This window comes from Borostomias antarcticus, assembly GCF_949987555.1.
Source record: "Borostomias antarcticus genome assembly, chromosome: 4".
In the NCBI taxonomy this organism is placed as follows: Eukaryota; Metazoa; Chordata; class Actinopteri; order Stomiiformes; family Stomiidae; genus Borostomias; species Borostomias antarcticus.
In genome coordinates this window covers 8,250,053-8,268,407 of record NC_140237.1, presented here as the reverse complement: position 1 = coordinate 8,268,407, position 18,355 = coordinate 8,250,053, and the positions used below count along the sequence as shown (strand labels likewise).

At 44.3% G+C, this 18,355-nt stretch overlaps 1 protein-coding gene across 1 annotated transcript in view; it reads left to right on the top strand.

Moving 5' to 3' along the window:
- iqgap1 (IQ motif containing GTPase activating protein 1) overlaps positions 1-18,355 on the top strand; it is a gene marked incomplete at both ends in the record, with an annotated part of 63,692 nt that overhangs the window by 5,386 nt on the left and 39,951 nt on the right. The gene's annotated exons all lie outside the window — the stretch shown is intronic.

Below are 18,355 nucleotides of genomic sequence, written 5' to 3'. Positions count from 1 at the left end.
ATGCTGTTAGTCAGGTTCATAGACTGTAACTTGGGTTACATCTGTGGTGAGCACCCATCATCATCATTGTATTATAATTTACCAAATGATGGTCCACTCAGAAAATAAGTAGCCTACTTCTTGCATTCTCACTCACTGTGTTTATTGTTTAATAAGATAGAATTTTAATAATCCCCTGGGGGGGATTTGAGCATTACAGCAGCAAGAAAGAACAGAAAATTTACAGAATGCATGTAGCTCAAAAATTAAATATACAATACGTTAAATAGTGCATACACTAAAACAATTGCATATAATACAACAAAAATCTAGTGACTTGGGGGGGGGCAGGGGGGGCAGGAACTGTTGTAAAGTCTGACTGGCTGGATCAAAAGAACGCCTGAACCGCTCAGTCCTGCATTTGGGAGGGATGAGTTGAAGGTGCTTCTCATCTGCCACAGCCAGTCAAAGATGAGATGGGAGGGATTGTCCAGGATTTTCTTCTAGCAGAGCCCAGACATAAACTGCAGTGCATGAACTACACGTGCAGTGTCTCTTTCCAACTGTAGAAAATGTAACTAAAAGTTATAATAGTGTTGTTTTTCAACTCGACAAGAGATAGCTAGCGCTAGCTAGCTAACGTTAAGGTAAACTTGACCATGCAAACTCCAAAAAGTCGATGATGTCAGTAAATAAAAGTACGTAACGTACGATTTCTTAGCATAGTGAAATTAGGCATACAATGTTTAGCTTGCCAGCTCTGACCGTGTGCCAAATCTCAAGCTTATGGCATATTGGCTTGTTTACATTTATCCAGAATTCCACACACTCAGACAGTTTGCCTGGAACGCTATGAAGTCGTGAGTCGTGACTTGAAGTCGTAACTTACGGGCTCAAAATCCTATCTGGAACTCAGCATGAGCCATCGGGAGTTGTTGTAGTTGTTGTTGTTGTTGTAGTCCTCGTTATTTTGCTTCCGGGGATTTGTCGACGCAGCAAATCCGTGGAAGTGAAGACTTTCTGAACATGCTTTGTTTACATGGAGCAACTATAGTCAAGGAAACCACATTTTTCTTTATTTTGTGCGTGTCTAGTTGTTGAGCCTAATGTTGTTCTAGGGTGGAATTCTCCTTCAAGGTCTTGATCTTAAATAAACAGAACTAAAAACATAAGATTAAAAAAAGATTGCAACAACAATATATTTTTAACTTGTAAGAACGCACTATGGACTTTTTGTCGGGTTCATCTGGGCTTCTTTCTGTAGGCTATGAAAATGGCGAGAGTGCTTTCTGCAATAAAATTACGGCCAACACAAAGTTATGAAAATTGGGGAGTTTCACCTGATATAATCTCTTAATATAAACCATATAATTAGGAAACAAGAGGCGACTTTGTAAGTTGGAGAATGGTGCTGTCTTGAAAGATGACCATTTGAAGGTATGATATTTGCCGTGTATAACAGATTGATTAGTCAACACTCATAATAATTTGAAATTATAGAAATATTTAGAATATCCTATTTATTACCTCCACAGTATTCATTTTCATATAGCATGTTCTTTCAATCCAAAAACACAATACAATTATAAGCACAATGCTCATAAGTAGTGCTGCCATCCATTCCAGACACCGACAACAGAGGCAGAGTGGCGAGAGGTGGGAAGATGTTTTGAAGTGGCAATTTCCTCACTGCCTAGGTGCCATAGATGGCAAGCATATCTACATCCAGCCCCCTTTTAATTCAGGAAGTACCTACCACAACTACAAGTCTAGATTCTCTGTGGTTCTCATGGCCATAGTCGACGCAGACTACAAGATTATCTATGCAAGTGTTGGTACATGGAAGAGTGTCGGATGCAGGGCTGTTCGGCCAGTCAGACCTCTTTACCTGGACCATGGACAGCGGATCTTCAGCTATCGCCTGTCGAGGGCCAGGCGCGCTAGAGAACGCGCTCTGAGTATTGGCCGACAGACTATGCGTTTTCCAGACCAACATCGAAATGGAGTGTGAAGAAGTGTCAGTGTGCACAACTTCCTTAGGGGGAAGGAATCAGAGGCCAGCCTTTGTGGACATGGAGGATGAGGACCACAGGATCATCCACGGAGCATGGCTAAAGGATGGAGAACTTTCCTCTGTGGCAGTGAGCAGGGCAAGGAATGCCACAGCAGCGGCAAAACAACAGCGAGAGCAATTGAAAGCACACTTCCATTCACCAGCTGGATCGCTCCACTGGCAGGAAAATATGATTTAGTGGACACAAGTAAGTAGACTTTTTTTTGGTATAGCACCTCTCAAAGACAAGTTACAAAGTGCTTCATAGAATTTAAAAACACAAGAGAACATCAGATACAAGTACAAGAATACACTCCCTCTCTCCTCCCTCCCAGACGCCCCTTCCTGGTCATGGTGTCTTTAGCTCTGCAACCTTTCAGACCTGCGTCGCCACCCCCAGCTGAGGCCACTTGAAGACTCCTGCAGCTACATGGTTCACATCAAGCAGAAGCTTTAACCACAATCACCACCCCAGCCCTCGCCACCTCTGAAACAAGACCCCCACCTTCTGATTGGCTGGCTGGCTAGCTGACTGACTGATCGACTGAGTAATGACAGAGAGAAATGGCTTGCCCACTACAGAGTTTCCTACTGTGTAGACTAGATGTTTATCCTCAGTCGCCCTCACTGTGGTAACACTCCCCCCTTTCTCACATACGTGGCGCTTAACAATGGCCTCTCATTCACCCGTTCACACACACATTCACACACCAGGTTCCAGCCTGCTCTTTGGGAGCACTTTTATGGTTCAGTGTCTTTCCCAAGGACACTTTGACATTTGGACAGGAGGAGCCGGGATTCAAACCACCGACCCTACGATCATTGGATGACCCGCTCTACCTCCTGAGCCACAGCCTCCCCCCCCCCACACTCACTCACTCACTCACTCACTCACTCACTCACTCACTCACTCACTCACTCACTCACTCACACTCACTCACTCACTCGCACACTCACTCACTCCCCTCGTCCCCAGAAGGGGCCTGCTGGAGCGCTAAGCCCACCTACAAGGCCCCTCCCCACCGTCGGATTCAAGTATCCCCTATGAGGTGTGGACTGTGTGTGTGGGAGGGAGGTGGGGTGCTAGTCTGAACAGTGTATTGAATGGGGTGATGATGCCATCATTATTTGTGTTCCTCTTTGGGTGGGAGGGTCTTAATGGGAGGGGGTTAACAAACGTGGTGGGTGGGTTAAAACATTTTGTGATTGGATGATTAGATGCTGCTTCTTAAAATAGTTATTTATACAGTGCTGTTGTGACTGTGAGGATGTCTGCTTCATTAAAAATGCCATTGAAGCACAAGTGACTCCTATTGAATCAGACATTTCTTAACTGGTTAAACGTAGATACATATTCAAGAGTAAAATTATTCATATTCAACAAGAATACTTATGAATTACACTATGGCCTCTTCTTTCAGGTCTTTGAGGTGAGGTAAGATATGAACTATGAGTCTCTCTGATTTCACACACAGTAGACTAGACACTGTCCCCTAATACTTTTCGTTCAGGTCTTTACAAACGATATGAACTTGATAATGAATTCTCTTGATTTCCACATCACAGTAGACACTCGGTCCACTTCATTTGTATGTCTAAGGGACGACCTAAGCTGTTTAGCAAGACTCAGGTTCTTTGAAAGAAACACAAGCATGCAATATTTGCCTAGCAAGACTCAGGTTCTTTGAAAGAAACACAAGCATGCAATATTTGCCTGGGTCAGTCTTGTATGTCTTGGGCTACAGATTAATCCTGAGGTGCTGTATAGAAATATATATAAATTGTATTTTAAGTTGTGAAGTGAACTCGATTACTGACGGCACTAGCTGTTACATAGGTAACGTGAGCCATAGTGCTAAATCTCCCACAGAAAAAAGGTCTGCACAATGAATAGTATTTGATTTGCTATCGGTGCATGGTGGACTGCCTGATCATGCTAATGTTAGCTAGCAAACGTTAGCTACCCTACCTTAGCTCTTCAACTAGCTAGCTCCAGCTAGAAATGTCTGTCATCTAAAGGTATCTAGCACACAGCTCTGTCACAGCGAAGGTTATCTAGCCAACGTTGGCTAATAATACGTTTCGATTGCAACTACAAACCTGACGTCTGAATTCCAAGGAGAGATCTGGGTGCTTATCACACAAGTGCTTGGCCAAGTTTGTTGTGTTCCCTGTTTTGACCTGAAACGTCTTAAAGCATGTTCGACAGATGGGCTTGTTGTTGTCAACAGCCATCTTTGTCGAGCTGTAAACCAAAATAATCCCATATTTTACTACAGCTGTTTTCTTTTTCTTGGTAAAAGATCAACCGGTGGGAGTATGGCGTCACTGCTGTAGCGTTACTTGCTGTATTCTGTATACTTGCTGCACAGTTTCAATGTGCATTTCATGCTTTCGATAGAATTGAAGCCAAAATATTATATTGAAAGAATCGTGGGATTTGGTATCGAAGTTTCGATGTATTGTGCAACCCTAACTGGTATCAATAAAATCCTAACGATACCCATTGCTAGTTGGAACTATTTCAGCTGGTGCAACCTTTAAAATGTTAGTAGCACGTAAACTCCAACCTAAGTTAGACATTACAGGTTTTGCATTTTGATCAATTACGTCACTGAGCGAGAAGCAGGGCGAATGTAACAGTGGTCACAAGTTAGGCTACATGTATCACACTACGCCGAATCCTGTAATTTAGCTGCAAACGGTAGCACATGCAATTAAGCTTGCGAGTCGACAGGATCATATGCGTGAGGCACAGGCGATGGTCAATGGGCGATTATTCTCTGTGCCAATAATGACACTAATCAATTCCAAACTACTCAAAACAAGGCGAGTTAGATTCTGTAGGCCAAGGTAAATCCTATGATGTCCACCTCTTGACATTTGGTTGATTTAACTGACCTCTAAATCGATGAGAAGATGACCAATATCATTCAACAACTGTATATGATGATGACATTTTATCAATGGGTGGGGGATGACAGGTTCTCTGTGCACTTTTTTTTTTGTTTTGTTTTTCCACTACCTTCTCCCCCCTCCCCCAAGGTGTCCCAAAGAATGCAGTCGGCCATGTTTCATCTACGATATTTGAGTAGGACTTATTGATTCTCGTTCCATGGTGGACTGACTAAGCTTTCTCTCTTCCAGTCAGATACAGGCCTCACCATAACAATCTCGAACGTGTGGGGGAGCGAGGAGAGGAGCTAACTCTTCCTGTGGGTCCCTTAGTGGAGTGAAAGCTAGAAATGTAAAAGGTAACCACCGTATAGCCTGTCAGGTTCTGATTGGGCTTTCCCCCTCTGGTGAGGCAACGCCTGCCCTCAACTCCCTGTCGCCCTGAGCTTGTAAGCAGGCGACAGATCTGACAGCGCTAAGACGCTAATTGTTTTAAGTATATCTTTCTGCCTGTGACAATGTGTGTTATTTGGCGGAAGAGGACTTGATTGCCCTCTGTGAGAGAGTGTGTCTGTGTGTGTCTGTGTTCCTTCCTCCCCTCCCAGTCTGCCCAGTGTAAAGAGTAGTGATTGTGGAGGAGTTTCTGTTTACTCGACTCTGAGGTAAATTATAGCTTTGGTTCCACTGTACGTGTGTCTCTTGAAGGCACCTGGACCATAAGGAAAGTTTAAGAAAAGGTTATTTGAAGTTGAGGTTTGAAGTTCTCTTATGTTCCCTATAATGAAAACCATACTCTGCTCACCAGAGATGCCGAGCGTTGTTATTTCTCTAAAGCCTCTGCTATTCTTGGTATTCATTCTCCGCTGTGGTGTGGTGCTGCACATTCACATAACTGGTCCTGTTACATTGGAGAGAGAGAGAGAGAGACTACGAGGCAGAGAGAGAAAGAGAGAGAAGGACTCCCATCTGCAGCAATAGCTCAAGCTCCAGCTCCAGCCACGCCTGCTCAAAACTCCCGACAGGGCAGATTCCTTTCCAAGTGTCACACACTGACAGACTGCTGTTGACAGATGCACAGGTACCACAGGGAATCCAGAAGGCTAAGCTCATTGTTTCCGTAGATGCACCTGAAGAAAGCAACGTAACGGTAACGGTACACACGTTTGTGTCAGTCAATGAAAACACACGTTTGAGGAGTATCACATCTATGTACAGTACTGTCTGATTTGAGGTGCGGTTGTAAAGATTTTAGGGCTCTAATTGTCATTTAGGATGTTTACAGAGTCATCTTCTCTCTATAGAATTGTACAGACAGACCAGTTCCGCTGGCGATCGTCAAGTCATTTCCTGTTCATTTCCAGGTACTGAGTATCTGCCGCAGCGAGTATTCATATAATGTCTGGATGTTATGCTGTACTGGAGTGTAGAGACCTGGTGGTTTGAAACTCACTGAGCTGTGAGGATAACATCCTTCCTCAGGTCTGCTCTTGATGATGTGCCTTTCCTATTATCAAGCAGAGAGATTATTATTAACTCATTAGTCGTACCATTAATCTGGTGAGTCACTTGTTGCTATGTGACACCCAGGCCCAGTAGTAGAGTGAAATATTCAGAGGTACTGACTCCCCGCCTGCCTCCTAGAGAGAGGAATGAAAAGAGGAAGATAGAATGATAGAGGGCGGGGTCAGAGGGAGGGGTCAGTGGTCCATAGAGCCTTCCTGAAGTACAGCTGCCTGCCTGCCCACCTGCCTGCTTGTGAAATCAGAGACTAGAACACACCCTTCCAGTTTAGATATCAGTCCTGGGTTAATCCCAGAGTCTGAATAGGGCAGAGAGGAGAGTCAAGACAAGTTATCTGAGATGAAGAGAGTTCGGCCGAGGGTGAAAAAGCCGCTTTAGTGACATGAGCTTGTGGTTCATGAGCTTGGTCCTGATCAGGCTCGGTAGTTGAGCCTTTGAGGAGCTCGTATGTGTCTGGTCCTGGAACATCCTGGTGTCTCGGGACAACTGTCCGCCTGCTACCGACGCACTCTGAACCAGGGTCTGGGACTGACATGGACACACCACTGGGGCTGGGATGGATATAATATCTGATTCTGTGACTGGGGCTCACATGCACACACACTACGCTACGCATGATGAGTCGTGTATCAGCTGTAGTGTCAGTAGTATCAGCTGTAGTGTCAGTAGTATCAGCTGTAGTGTCAGTAGTATCAGCTGTAGTGTCAGTAGTATCAGCTGTAGTGTCAGTAGTGTATCAGCTGTAGTGTCAGTAGTATCAGCTGTAGTGTCAGTAGTATCAGCTATAGTGTCAGTAGTATCAGCTGTAGTGTCAGTAGTATCAGCTGTAGTGTCAGTAGTGTCAGTAGTATCAGCTGTAGTGTCAGTAGTATCAGCTGTAGTCAGTAGTATCAGCTGTAGTATCAGTAGTGTATCAGCTGTAGTGTCAGTAGTATCAGCTGTAGTGTCAGTAGTGTATCAGCTGTAGTGTCAGTAGTATCAGCTGTAGTGTCAGTAGTATCAGCTGTAGTGTCAGTAGTGTATCAGCTGTAGTGTCAGTAGTATCAGCTGTAGTGTCAGTAGTATCAGCTGTAGTGTCAGTAGTGTATCTGCTATAGTGTCAGTAGTATCAGCTGTAGTGTCAGTAGTATCAGCTGTAGTGTCAGTAGTGTCAGTAGTATCAGCTGTAGTGTCAGTAGTATCAGCTGTAGTGTCAGTAGTATCAGCTGTAGTGTCAGTAGTGTATCTGCTATAGTGTCAGTAGTGTCAGTAGTATCAGCTGTAGTGTCAGTAGTATCAGCTGTAGTGTCAGTAGTGTCAGTAGTATCAGCTGTAGTGTCAGTAGTATCAGCTGTAGTGTCAGTAGTATCAGCTGTAGTGTCAGTAGTATCAGCTGTAGTGTCAGTAGTGTATCAGCTGTAGTGTCAGTAGTGTATCTGCTATAGTGTCAGTAGTGTATCAGCTGTAGTGTCAGTAGTATCAGCTGTAGTGTCAGTAGTGTATCAGCTGTAGTGTCAGTAGTATCAGCTGTAGTGTCAGTAGTGTATCTGCTGTAGTGTCAGTAGTATCAGCTGTAGTGTCAGTAGTATCAGCTGTAGTGTCAGTAGTATCAGCTGTAGTGTCAGTAGTGTATCTGCTGTAGTGTCAGTAGTATCAGCTATAGTGTCAGTAGTATCAGCTATAGTGTCAGTAGTATCAGCTGTAGTGTCGGTAGTATCAGCTGTAGTGTCAGTAGTATCAGCTGTAGTGTCAGTAGTGTATCAGCTGTAGTGTCAGTAGTATCAGCTATAGTGTCAGTAGTATCAGCTGTAGTATCAGCTATAGTGTCAGTAGTATCAGCTGTAGTGTCAGTAGTATCAGCTGTAGTGTCAGTAGTGTATCAGCTGTAGTGTCAGTAGTGTATCAGCTGTAGTGTCAGTAGTATCTGCTGTAGTGTCAGTAGTATCAGCTGTAGTGTCAGTAGTGTATCAGCTGTAGTGTCAGTAGTATCAGCTGTAGTGTCAGTAGTGTATCAGCTGTAGTGTCAGTAGTATCAGCTGTAGTGTCAGTAGTATCAGCTGTAGTGTCAGTAGTATCAGCTGTAGTGTCAGTAGTGTATCAGCTGTAGTGTCAGTAGTGTATCTGCTATAGTGTCAGTAGTATCAGCTGTAGTGTCAGTAGTATCAGCTGTAGTGTCAGTAGTGTATCAGCTGTAGTGTCAGTAGTATCAGCTGTAGTGTCAGTAGTGTATCAGCTGTAGTGTCAGTAGTATCTGCTGTAGTGTCAGTAGTATCAGCTGTAGTGTCAGTAGTATCAGCTGTAGTGTCAGTAGTATCAGCTGTAGTGTCAGTAGTGTATCTGCTATAGTGTCAGTAGTATCAGCTGTAGTGTCAGTAGTATCAGCGTTAGTATCAGCTGTAATGTCAGTAGTGTATCTGCTATAGTGTTAGTAGTATCAGCTGTAGTGTCAGTAGTGTATCTGCTATAGTGTTAGTAGTATCAGCTATAGTGTCAGTAGTATCAGCTGTAGTGTCAGTAGTGTCAGTAGTATCAGCTGTAGTGTCAGTAGTATCAGCTGTAGTGTCAGTAGTATCAGCTGTAGTGTCAGTAGTGTATCTGCTATAGTGTCAGTAGTATCAGCTGTAGTGTCAGTAGTGTATCAGCTGTAGTGTCAGTAGTATCAGCTGTAGTGTCAGTAGTATCAGCTGTAGTGTCAGTAGTATCAGCTGTAGTGTCAGTAGTGTATCAGCTGTAGTGTCAGTAGTATCAGCTGTAGTGTCAGTAGTATCAGCTGTAGTGTCAGTAGTATCAGCTGTAGTGTCAGTAGTGTATCAGCTGTAGTGTCAGTAGTATCAGCTGTAGTGTATCAGCTGTAGTGTCAGTAGTGTATCAGCTGTAGTGTCAGTAGTGTATCAGCTGTAGTGTCAGTAGTATCAGCTGTAGTGTATCAGCTGTAGTGTCAGTAGTGTATCTGCTGTAGTGTCAGTAGTATCAGCTGTAGTATCAGTAGTATCAGCTGTAGTGTCAGTAGTATCAGCTGTAGTGTCAGTAGTGTATCAGCTGTAGTGTCAGTAGTGTATCAGCTGTAGTGTCAGTAGTGTATCAGCTGTAGTGTCAGTAGTATCAGCTGTAGTGTCAGTAGTGTATCAGCTGTAGTATCAGTAGTATCAGCTGTAGTATCAGTAGTATCAGCTGTAGTGTCAGTAGTGTATCAGCTGTAGTGTCAGTAGTATCAGCTGTAGTGTCAGTAGTATCAGCTGTAGTGTCAGTAGTGTATCAGCTGTAGTGTCAGTAGTATCAGCTGTAGTGTCAGTAGTATCAGCTGTAGTGTCAGTAGTATCAGCTGTAGTGTATCAGCTGTAGTGTCAGTAGTGTATCAGCTGTAGTGTCAGTAGTATCAGCTGTAGTGTCAGTAGTGTATCAGCTGTAGTATCAGTAGTATCAGCTGTAGTATCAGTAGTATCAGCTGTAGTGTCAGTAGTATCAGCTGTAGTGTCAGTAGTATCAGCTGTAGTGTCAGTAGTGTATCAGCTGTAGTGTCAGTAGTATCAGCTGTAGTGTCAGTAGTATCAGCTGTAGTGTATCAGCTGTAGTGTCAGTAGTATCAGCTGTAGTATCAGTAGTATCAGCTGTAGTATCAGTAGTATCAGCTGTAGTGTCAGTAGTATCAGCTGTAGTGTCAGTAGTATCAGCTGTAGTATATGCTGTAGTGTCAGTAGTGTATCAGCTGTAGTGTCAGTAGTATCAGCTGTAGTGTCAGTAGTATCAGCTGTAGTGTCAGTAGTGTATCAGCTGTAGTGTCAGTAGTATCAGCTGTAGTGTCAGTAGTATCAGCTGTAGTGTCAGTAGTATCAGCTGTAGTGTATCAGCTGTAGTGTCAGTAGTGTATCAGCTGTAGTGTCAGTAGTATCAGCTGTAGTATCAGTAGTATCAGCTGTAGTATCAGTAGTATCAGCTGTAGTGTCAGTAGTATCAGCTGTAGTGTCAGTAGTATCAGCTGTAGTATATGCTGTAGTGTCAGTAGTGTATCAGCTGTAGTGTCAGTAGTATCAGCTGTAGTGTCAGTAGTATCAGCTGTAGTGTCAGTAGTATCAGCTGTAGTGTCAGTAGTGTATCAGCTGTAGTGTCAGTAGTATCAGCTGTAGTGTTAGTAGTATCAGCTGTAGTGTCAGTAGTGTATCAGCTATAGTGTCAGTAGTGTATCAGCTGTCCTGTTCGAGCTGTGAGTCTGGGGAGAGGTCAGTTAGCGCAGGATTCCAGCATTGCAGTAAAGCATGTAATGGGTAATTTGGCTCACCCTCTCATCCTCCTCCCTCCTGCTTTCTTCTCTCTCCACCTCCCTGCTCCGTCTCTCTGAAACTGTCCTCGATGCATGCCTTCACAAGCCTCTCTTTCAAACATCTCTCATTGGGGAACATGTTGGGATATAGTGCAGCACATCATTTTAGAGTAACCCGATAGCCCCTCTATCTCTGACTTCCACATGGTTGACTCTAAACAGTGACCCTTTCTTACCAGGCTTATAATTGTCCCCCACCCGATGAAATGGCAGGGAGGTCGATTAAAACGGCCTGTATTCATCGCAGAGGCCACTAACGTAACACAGCGCATCTTGCTAAGCTGCCAGAACCTGATCACAAGTCAACTACCTGTTTTGACTAGCCAACTGAATACATTATAAGAAGCTACAATAGACGCAGTTTGGTTTGGGATGTGAATAGGTGAATGGTGAATAGTCATCCAGAGGCGTGTCCAGACCTTTTTGACTGGGGTGGCACAAGTGGGGAACAGTTATGAGTTATGGGGGATGCACATTTTTTGTGCATGATGGAGCACATTGTGCATGCTCGCGAAGCACAGATCATGCCATCATGCCAGAAGTTTTCATTAACCATAGCCTATTAATTTCACCATTTCACAGCACAAATGCACACATCTTAATAAAAGGTCTTGCATATCAATCATCAACACTACACAGCAGAGAATAGTATGACAAAAATGTGATAGGTCAAATTCTTGTGCATCTCAGCAGCAGATGTTAGCTAAAATGTTGATTGCTGAATGCAGAAGTTGGAAGATTCAGCCTCCCTCGTTTTAGGTCCATTCTCATTGGTCTAGAGAGGCTTCTTTCAAGACACAATGGCCTATCATGATAGGAGGGGCACCAGGGGTGGCCAATCAGATTCCAGTCGGGGCCAATGCCACCACTGCCCCTGACGTCATTACGAAATTAGCAAGGATTGGCTAATCGGCTAACGCCAGCTTTGTCAAACCCAGCTGCTCATAAACGCCGACAATCATGCACCACGGCCTATTTACCAAGTGTACTTAACTTCACTTGGTAAATAGTTTTTGGTCAGTGACATACCAATACTTCAGAGGTGACAGATTTCAAAAATATATGGGTTGAGTCAACCCAGCTGGAGGCCAGGGTGGACATTTTTAAAACTGGGTTGAGTCAACCTTGCTGGAGGCCAGGGTGGACATTTTTAAAACGGGGTTGAAATGCTCGCCCAGGGCTGAAAACGCCAGTGAGAAATGACAACGTTTTTTTACCCCGGGGAAAGGGCATTCCGAAATTATTGTAGCAACATAAATAAATGCAAATAAACTGAGCCGGCGCCAAACACAAAAATGGCAAGATCACTGTGGTCCAACACAGACACAAAATAGCTTATTCATATTTGGGGGATGAAACTGTACAGAACCAGCTAGACTAGAACCAACTAGAAACGAGCAGGTTTTCTGTCAGATGCCAGCTGATATGCGCAACTCTGGCTATCAGCGGACCACCATTCAGTACCGGGACAAAGTGAAGGCAGGCAAAAAAAAACAACAGAGGCAAATCAGGGGCTGAGCAAAAAATATGCCCCTTTTAGGATCGACTAGATCAAGTTCTGGGATGTAGGCCAATCATTAGACCTCCCATTTAGTTTGACACCGCTTTCACATCTGAAAATATGGAAAATGGCGTGAGACCACCAGCGGCAAAGAAGATGCACACGCCCCCATAGAAGCTGATACATCTTCAAGCGCTGGCAGCCGCCAGAACATGGTAGGCTCTAATTGTTTGGCCACTTCGTATAGTAGGCATAGAGTTTAAACATAAAGGAACTAACACAAAATTATTTGCCTGTGGAATTCCATTCAGTATACAGTAGTATATTGCCTACTGTAATTTTGTTCATGATTTGGGTGAAATCTGAAGATAGGCCTACATTTCTGAGAGATAACGGTGGTCGAGCTGAGATGAGGAGGTGATGTCTGTCCTGGTCAGCAGCAGGCTGAGATGAGGAGGTGATGTCTGTCCTGGTCAGTAGCAGGCTGAGATGAGGAGGTGATGTCTGTCCTGGTCATCTCAGTAGCAGGCTGAGATGAGGAGGTGATGTCTGTCCTGGTCAGCAGCAGGCTGAGATGAGGAGGTGATGTCTGTCCTGGTCAGCAGCAGGCTGAGATGAGGAGGTGATGTCGGTCCTGGTCAGTAGCAGGCTGAGATGAGGAGGTGATGTCCGTCCTGGTCAGCAGCAGGCTGAGATGGACTCTTAGCAGGAGGAGGCTGAGAGGGAGGAGGAGCGAGCAAGAACAAGGAGAGAGGACTGAGACCATGAGATGCTGATGGTTTGTGATGTTTAGCAACTTTTAACGAGGTTTTGCAAAACACCAGACACACTAACGCCGATGATGACGAAGGCCGATATGATCAGAATGGCATGACCTACCACGATTTATAGCTTAAGCAAACAAACACATGCACGCACACGGAATCTCAATAGGCTACAGGCTATTTATTTGTTGTTATTGCTAAAATACTTTTTTGTTAAATATAGCCTATAAGCTAGTTGTAATTGGAATACTATTGTTACCCTAAAACTATACTTTAAATATAGACATTTTTGTAATTAATATACACATTAAAATCTGTTACTATTGCATACCTTGTTTCCTTTACTTTGCACTAAAATGGTACTCGGGGCATTGCGTACTGCTTCTGAATCAACATCAGCTCTGGCCAGATGACCGTCACCATCATCAATCCTTTCCTCTTGGGTCTTCAATCACTAGTAACAGCTGATCAACGTTTTCACCTGCTGACTCGCACAGGTTGTGCAAAGTGCAGCATGCAATCATGTATCTGTATACAAAGCCATGGTAAGTGGGGGTATGCGGAGTCAGCCAGGATAACTCTTACCTGCAAGGGTCCTAGATCTCTCTGGGTAAAGTGAACCCTCCATCCCTTGGCGATACACTTCTGAATTGCTTAAGACTCTTGCATCGTGTGCACTGCCTGGAAATCCCAATATTCATGAAGCGGTACTTAGTCAACCGAGACCTGGAGGGCTAAAGAATACCAGCCCTCGCTGTTATAATAATCAACCTTGTACTGTCCAGGTGGTCAAATGGGAAGATGGGAGCCATCAATCGCTCTACCGCACTGGGGGAACCCCCACCATGTCTCAAACCCAGTCACTTCACTTTAAGCCGTGGCGTCAGGATGGCAACAATAGCTCCACAGACATGATAGACAGTAGTGCAAACTGTAGAAATACCAACACCAAAAAATGGGCTATGGTGCAGTATTCTACGTTGGTGGCTAGCCACCCCCGTTATAGCCACCATTTTCTTATGGTCCAGTGCTTTTCTCAGACCTGTCCTGTTTTTGTAACTGGGGCTGCAGTTGGTCATGCAGGTATTGGAATGTAACCTTTCCCATCCTAAAGTGGGCCAGCCAGTCCTCGTCAGTAAATCCTTGCAGTAAATGCATTCCGTGAATTACTTGGCTTCAAGGAATTGCAGATTAAGACAATAATAAATTAATCAACTAATAGGCTAAATAGGCCTGGGATATTATTATTATTATTATTATTATTACTAGTTTTATTAACATTGTTATTCGTATTATTATTCATATTGTTATTAGTATTATTATTATTACTTTTTTTTTTTTTTTAATTACCAATCAATCAACCAATCACCTTTTGGAACTAGACAAGGGCTACTCCTATAGGCCTACAGTGTTAGGCCTACAGGCTGCATGAATTAATGAATCAATGAATTAAATGTAGGCTACAATAAGTCTAGTTGACCAGGTTGACAATGAACTTCCACCAGTGTTCGCTTTTCTCTGCATTACAAAGTTCTGTTCACATGTAACCGTCTTGCCACCGCCATACTTTCCAGGTGTTGTTTCTGCTGTAAATATCTAACAGGTGACATCCTTGCACAGGTTATTGATGCAAGGTATTTATATCTGCTCCGTGATTTTGTTTTTGGAGGGACATTAAAAACGAGTACAACAAAGGAATTAGCAACACCATTTCTAGTCCTATTGGATCCATTTTGTAGCAGTTTGTATACGTTTCTGTATAGCCTATGTTACTATGGAGACATTGTAGCTAACTTCACATGGATTTGTTTCATGTAGTTACGGTTGTGTATTTCAAAGAAGCAAATGGTGACCACATTCTCTTTTCTTAGTTTTAATTCAATACATTCTAAGGTCAACTGAAACTCAAACATTTAACTGATGTTCTTGGTTGTTTGCCATTCCACGCAGCTGGTAAGTAGGATTTAACTTTGGCACGTTTGCGCTCGGGTGCGTTAGCACTGTCCAGTAGGCCTGCTACTGAAAAGTCTGCACTCCCCTTTCACCTTTTTCAGGTTTTATTATGTTACAGACTTACTGTACAATAGATTTAGTTCATTTTTGTCTCCAAATCCTACACAAAAATAGCAAATAATGACAAAGTGGAAACAGACTTTTAGATATTTGTGCTAATTCATTAAAAATAATTCTGATGCTTTTTTGAAACGGAAGGGAACAGGATGCTCCTACAGTACGTGGAGCAAGAAGTGTGGCTGTGGACTATGGCCTGGGGAGAGTTCTACTCACGATCCTCCCTCTTCAGCACTAGATTATGCTCTTAGTCACTTGTTTTAGAAAGGAGATGCACTTGTGAGTTCTGGCAAGTACTGTAGTAGTACATTGGCTTTTCCTATGTTAAATGCAATTATTGTAAGTTGCTTTGGATAAAAGCGTCAGCTAAATGACAATGTAATGTACTGTATTGCATGTGATAAATCGTGTAGTATCTACTGTATGAACATGTGATGTTTATCTGTAGTGTCTACTGTATGAGCATGTGCTACATCTGTACTGTCTACTGTATGAGCCTGCCATGGTATTGATCTGTACTGTCTACTGTATGAGCGTGTGATGTTATCGGTTTGCTTAATTGATGACGTCATTGGGGTGGATGAGTTGGTTTGTTCAGATTTTGGAGGAGTTGATGGTTTTAGCCCGTCAGGCGTACAACATGTCCAGCGTCCTGGGAGGAGCGTGCCCATAGCAGAGAGGTGCATCCTGGGAGGAGCGTGCCCGTAGCAGAGAGGTGTCCGTATGTCTTCCTGAAGGTCGCAGCCCCTTCCTATGAGAGCGACCTCTGAACTCTGGCTGGCGGAGGGTTCCTGTTGTTGTAGACAGGAGATGGAACTCCAGTGGACAGGAAGACACCGTCACCCCGCTAGCTGATAATGTTGTACACCTACTGCCTTTACATTAGCTCACATTGCTTGATGCTAATGTAAAAAAAAATATCTAGCACCGCCCCCCTGGTAGCTAGTCAACAATGTTACAGAATGGCTGTTCATACCAGACAACACTTTCATATTTGTGGTTTTTAATCACAGATTTGCTTGACGCATTCACAGTTTGACATCTCACTTTGCATTTTTCCCATTGCAGGAATTGTCAGCAGTCTATAACATTACATTACAGTCATTCAGCTGATGCTTTTATCTAAAGCGACTTACAATAATCCCATTCATAGCAGGAGTGGCTATTGGACATAAGTGGAGGGTGTGTCTGTGTTTGTGCTCGGCTGGGTGTGTTACTCTGATAAAAGACCTATTAGTATGGAGCCTTTATGGAGCCTTTCACTGCTACAGCAGCCCAGAGGGAAAGGAGCTGGTGGTTCCCCCCTCCCCTGGCTCCCCTAGGCTGGCCACGCTAGCCTGAATAGGGGGCCTGTGTCTGGAGACCCTGTGTCACGACTGCCTGTGTGAGGAGTTGTTTCAGCTGGCGATTGGTTGGCCTGTGTGCTGCAGATCCTGTTTGTGTGTGTGTGTGGTAGAGAGGGAGAGAGAGTCTTTGTCTTGTTCAGGATATAGTTAACCCTCCTGTAGCCCTATTCAAAGACCAAGGCCAAAGTTACAGAGGAGTGTGTGTTTTCTTAGTAGAAGGAAAGAGAGAGAGTGTTTGCTCTCCTCAAAGAAGCATGTTTGACCTTATTTCTTCCTGTGTCCTCTAACTGTGAAATGCCTCGGAGCAGGGCTATTTCATATCAGAACACGCTCGTGTCTGGGGGGGCTGGGCTATATGTTTTTTTTTATTGGTGTGAATGCTGGGTTTCAGCATTCACACTATTTTTCTCCAGTTCTTTATTCTTTCTTTATCTCTTTTCTTATTCCGTACATTTTTTTTGCCGCTCTTTAATTCCTTCATACTTTGAGCTAGTTAAACCATTGAACTATCAAAATGTTCAACTCTTTAAAGACATGATGGGTCTTCTTTCAGATTCTTCACTATATCTTTATACGTTTCAAGATATTCAGCTTTTTTCAACATTTTTTACAAAATGGGGAATTTTTAAATATTCAACTTTCAACTCCTTCATACTTTGAGCTACAGAAACCAGTCAAACATCAAGATGTTTAGCTCTTTGATTAATAAAACCATGCGCACCTGCACCCAATTTCCCCTTCATAAATCACAGTCCACCTGGAAATGTGATCAGCCTCATATCCCGCCCTCTACATGCCCATAATTGACATTGATTGAAAGAACCACCTCATTAATCCATTCTTCTTCGTCGTTTGGGTAAGGTTGGTTCATCCTCTCCCCCCAGGCTCGGGGCCGAGGGGCTATCCTTTCCCCACCCCGAGCCTGGGTGAGGGGTCACCCGAGCTATATATCCGGGCACACCTCCAGGAGCCATGTCACTGTTTTGTCATCCACGACCCTCAGGGGGAAGAGTCCTGGATGACGTGGGTGTCCGATATATCGGACAGTCCTGGATGACGTGGGTGTCCGATATATCGGACAGTCCTGGATGACGTGGTCCACGGTCTGTTCCTCGGCGCCACACTGATGCCAAGCCCCATCTGTGCATCAATGTTAAGATCTCTGCATTGCTGCAGGAGCACAAAAGGGTGTCTGGACTTGAGACGCCGGGGAGGCTCTCCTGTTGCAGTCAGCCTGTTGTAGAGCAGGTGGTCAGGCTCCACGGCCCGGCAGGCAAGACGTGCTCTGCTTCCTGGCAGTAGGCTGGTTCTGGTAGATATTCAGGGTGGTTCCAGGCAGTAGGCTGGTTCTGGTAGATATTCAGGGTGGTTCCAGGCAGTAGGCTGGTTCTGGTAGATATTCAGGGTGGTTCCAGGCAGTAGGCTGGTTCTGGTAGATATTCAGGGTGCTTCCAGGCAGTAGGCTGGTTCTGGTAGATATTCAGGGTGCTTCCTGGCATTAGGGTGGTTCTGGTAGATATTCAGGGTGCTTCCTGGCAGTAGGCTGGTTCTGGTAGATATTCAGGGTGCTTCCTGGCAGTAGGCTGGTTCTGGTAGATATTCAGGGTGCTTCCTGGCAGTAGGCTGGTTCTAGTAGATATTCAGGGTGCTTCCTGGCAGTAGGCTGGTTCTGGTAGATATTCAGGGTGCTTCCTGGCAGTAGGCTGGTTCTGGTAGATATTCAGGGTGCTTCCTGGCAGTAGGCTGGTTATGGTAGATATTCAGGGTGCTTCCTGGTAGTAGGCTGGTTCTGGTAGATATTCAGGGTGCTTCCTGGCAGTAGGCTGGTTCTGGTAGATATTCAGGGTGCTTCCAGGCAGTAGGCTGCTTCTGGTAGATATTCAGGGTGCTTCCAGGCAGTAGGCTGGTTCTGGTAGATATTCAGGGTGC